The 4203-nt window shown below is 52.0% G+C and overlaps 2 non-coding genes across 2 annotated transcripts; one reads left to right on the top strand and one right to left on the bottom strand.

Moving 5' to 3' along the window:
• The first annotated feature begins 3712 nt into the window (after positions 1-3712).
• Positions 3713-3784, top strand: TRNAP-AGG. The gene has a single exon. It is a non-coding gene; the product is annotated as a tRNA-Pro (tRNA).
• A 341-nt stretch (positions 3785-4125) lies between these two features.
• On the bottom strand, positions 4126-4197 carry TRNAP-CGG. Its single transcript has one exon. It is a non-coding gene; the product is annotated as a tRNA-Pro (tRNA).
• Between the last annotated feature and the right edge of the window lie 6 nt (positions 4198-4203).

Raw genomic sequence — 4203 nt, forward strand, 5'->3', positions numbered from 1 at the left:
GCCGCCGTGGAGGCCGGGCGTCCTATCCGGGCGCCCGGGGGCCGGCCACGTGACCCGCACTGATTTACAGGGCGGGGCGGTGGCGGCCATCTCGAGCGCCGCCTGCCGCTGCCAGCCGGTCCGTCCTGCCGCGGGYMCCCCCGCACGGGCACCCCCGCACGGGCACCCCCGCACGGGCACCGGCAGCGCCTCGGCACGAGCCGGGGCGGCGCCAGGGGCAGCCTCTGCCCGCGCTCCTGCCCCTTGGGGAGCCGCCTTGGCGCCTTCGCTGCGGGCGCCCTCGGCGGCCTCTCCGCTGCGCCGGCGCTGTGAAGGGGCTTGCGCTTTTATATGTTACTATAARTATATGCGCTTTGCCTGGAAAGAGCTGACCTGGGAGCGCGCTCTCACACGGCTTCCTCTATCTCCCGCTTTCACCCCCTCTCTTTTGGGAACCTCTTTGTGTACGATTTTTATATATAAATATATATATATGCACCACACAGTGTTTTTTAATGAAGCTGCACAGGCTTAGTCATATCACAAGACTATTGCTCACCGCGTGCGATTTCACAGGCCTAAAATACGCGCGGTTAGCCCCAGCCCCAAGCCGCGCTGTGGCTTGTCCTCTCGTGTGCCCGTAGCGCAGCCCTGCCTCCCGGTCACGTCTGGCTCTGCGAGGGACCGCAGCGCAGCCCTGCAGCCGAGCGCCGCGAGGAAGCCATCCCCAGGGCCGGCAGACCCCCGGCTGCAGAGCGCTGCTGTGGGAGGGTTTCCCTTCCCTTCCTTTCCCGCTCCTGCGCAAGGTGTTCCCAGCTTCCACGGGATCCGAGTGAAATGGCTTCCACATTCGTTATCTATGCCTTCAGGGAAGGCTCTGGAGCAGGCTCACCAGCTACACGCTGCTCGCACTTCTAGAGACCTGGACTACCAGAAAGCCAGGAGAGCGTTTGGGAACGTGGAGTAGCGAGGAGCTGCCTCTTTGCAGCCGAGGGAATTCCTGCCTTGCTTGGCTTAGTGCCTCTGACTTTCCTCACAGGGGGACTTCAGCCAATTGATCTAAATCTGCACTTTCCAAGCGGAGCAAAAACGGATGGGCAATAATAAATAAGCCCAAATTCTTTTTTTTTTTCTACCATTTTGCTTCAATACTCCCTCAGAGCTCTTCCCTTCTGTGGAAATTACAGCCCAAAGTACGTACCAATGTTCACTACTTACCTTCTGGGCCCTCAGTGTTACTCATACCTCCTCTTTTTCTGTGCTAATGACCCCAGTTCAGTCACACCATGTGTCCCTTTGCCAGGGGAATTCTGCATTTTCTGCCTTCCCTGATAGTGCTGGGATAAGGTCGTCACAGATAGGGCCCTATGAGTGGCTAAAWCAATGGGTAAGATTACTGCTGATCAATACACACAGATAGCTGGGAAATACCCATTGTAGGGTAGCTTTTGTTTCTGTTTTTCAGGTGATTGAGTTAGTATCTTCTGTTATTTTCGGGGCACGCAGGGAAGCTCCCGTACATGGTTCTTCACTTGCCCTGAGGGCCTCTATCTCTCTAGCTGTGCAGTTCCACCCTCTGCCTCATGATAATGCTGATACTTAACAGGTTCCTCAGTAATTCAGTTAATTGAGCTGACAGTAAACTCATTTCTTCTGTGTGAGTGTGGAGCAGTGAAGAAGCAGTGTGTGTGGAGCAGTGAAGAAGATTTTTCTTCCAGGTGGATTTGTTCCTGTTAAGGTCAGACAAGGATCAGGGAGTGACAGAACAGGACTGCTCAAACAGAGGGGTGACGGGCACCACAGAGGCTCCCAGCAGGTTCCTATGAAGTTGACAAATTGATTTCCAAACTTCCTTACACAGGCAGCAAAATCAGCAATCCAGGCTTTTCTGTCCTTTTTGCTTCTGTTTATTACAAAGAAAATTAAAATGGATTTGGGGAGGAAGTTAATCATTTTTTCTGCAGTTGCTGCTTATGTTTGTTAGAAATTCAGACCTTAATTACTGTGCTTTTTCAGAAGGCTGTTCAGAAACAACAGAAGCAAGTACGACCATGATGTCAAAATGCTAACAGGTTAGCATCTTTTAGAACAGGTGAATATACTCAGATTGTTTTTAATAATCCTCTAGTTGGAACTGCATCTCTTTTCGCTCAGCTGCTTGTCAAAATATAGGTAAAAGTTGGTTTTGTTTGTTYGTTTTTCTTGCTTTTCTTGCAAAGTCTCTTGCTTTAATTTTCAGGTCCAGGATTATGTGAATTTAAAATAACATGTTCTGAGACATAGTTACAGAATGAGCACTCCTAAAGGAATTGTACAGGAGAACATGTGGTTGAACTGCTGCTTGCAGACATGCATTCCTGGGGGGAGGGGAGGGGAGAAAACACCTAATTTGCTCATTTTGCTCATACGAGGAGGGCAAAAAAAGAGGAGAAAGAAAACAGAGAGGCATTACTTGTAAGATRAAGTATTGTGTGTTTCTTGAAAGACTAATTTTTCTTCTGCAAGCTGGGAAGAAGCTGTGACTGTCAACTAGTGCTACATTTGTGTTTACTCTGGTTAAATAGAGACACAGAGGTTCTTTAAACCCCCCGAGCTGAGCTGGCAGTATAGTAATTATGTGTAGTACTTAAGAGGTTTGTAAGGATGTGTCTTCTGTAATTAGCTTAGGAAGAAGAGCTCGGATCACCCACTATCTTGGAACACTTGGCTATAAGGAAAAGAATTCTGCTGGGGGGGGAGATACTAATGATTAGGCATTCCTACTCCTAGTGCTGAATTAATGCTAGGGGACAATTTGAGACACAAATATCCTTATAATAATATATATTATATATATARTTTCCTCATAACCTTGATATATGAAATCCCATAGGATGAAAGCTGTCTCTCCCTCTGACTTTCTTACCAGCTTCTTGGGATGGAAACAAACTTACTTCACGTAGCCAGCAGTAGGAGTGAACTGTATCCTTACCAACATCACTATTGTTACAARAAGACTGATACCTAAATAAGCCTGCATAAAAACATTCCATATTTCAAAGCGGGAAAATACTGTAATGACTGCTTAGGTGTGGTGCAGTTTTACTTTATGGAAATGAACACTGATATTTTTCTTTTTCCTCTTTTGATTAGGGTTTKTGATTTGTCCGCTGCAGTCAATGGCTAGACTTTTATTCAGTAGATATCACACAGACATCTGTTATTACAGAGATATTAGATAGGTTAGAAACAGTGAGTAAAAGAAAYGGTGCGTGCAGTTAGCAGTGCACGTTCCTCACGAATAACCTGGGGCATTGAGTGCAGAAAGCAGGGCAGGCTGCGGTGCTGAGACTGACCTGAGCCCTCTCAGAAAGGATGGAAAGGATCTCTGTGGAAGGCAGGGATCCCCGGCCAGCCCAGCATGGCCACCCSCCGCACCAGCGAGACTGGTGGCTCCCGCCTCCATTGCTCCGGTACATTTTGACAGGCCCGAGCATTTCTCTGCGGGAGCTAAAGGTTCAGCAAACATTCAGCCGAAGCTCTGGCTCCCGCAATGTTTGGGCCGGTCAAAACGCACCTCGCACCCCTCCGCGTGCCTGCAAKGCCTGTGGCTGCTCTGACACCTGCCCGGCATGGCCGAGCGCTGGGGAGGGCGCCGCGACAGTTGGAGCAGCCGTTAACGGCTGCCGCGTCGGGGGAAGGGCGCTGCGCCACTGTGCTTCCTCTGCAACGGCGAGAAAARYGCTTTCACSGCGGCTCGTTGGTCTAGGGGTATGATTCTCGCTTAGGGTGCGAGAGGTCCCGGGTTCAAATCCCGGACGAGCCCTACTTTTGTCTTCTTCATTTCTTTATTTTTTTTTGGGGGGGAGCCATTTCCGGGGCGCCCGCCGCTTGCCCCGCTCTTCCGCGAGGCGCGGCTGCGGCTCCGCACCGCGCGCAACCCCTAAAACAGCGGCGGGGCGGGCGCGGCCCCCGGACTCCAGGCCTCTCCACGAGCAGGGCGGCTCTGCCGCGGCCCGCACGGCGCCTCCCTGCCCGCACGGCGCCCGCGCGCGGGGCTGCTCCCCGCGTCCTCCCCGGCGCGGGCGCCTTGTCCCCGGCAACATAAGGAACGCCCGCGGGCGCGGCAAAACGGAGAGGGCGCTTCCGCRGGCCCCTCCCCTCTGAGGGCTCGTCCGGGATTTGAACCCGGGACCTCTCGCACCCGAAGCGAGAATCATACCCCTAGACCAACGAGCCGCTCTC

The sequence above is a fragment of the Nothoprocta perdicaria genome, unplaced genomic scaffold (genome assembly GCF_003342845.1).
Source record: "Nothoprocta perdicaria isolate Ctin4 unplaced genomic scaffold, notPer1 scaffold_212, whole genome shotgun sequence".
NCBI classification, from domain to species: domain Eukaryota; kingdom Metazoa; phylum Chordata; class Aves; order Tinamiformes; family Tinamidae; genus Nothoprocta; species Nothoprocta perdicaria.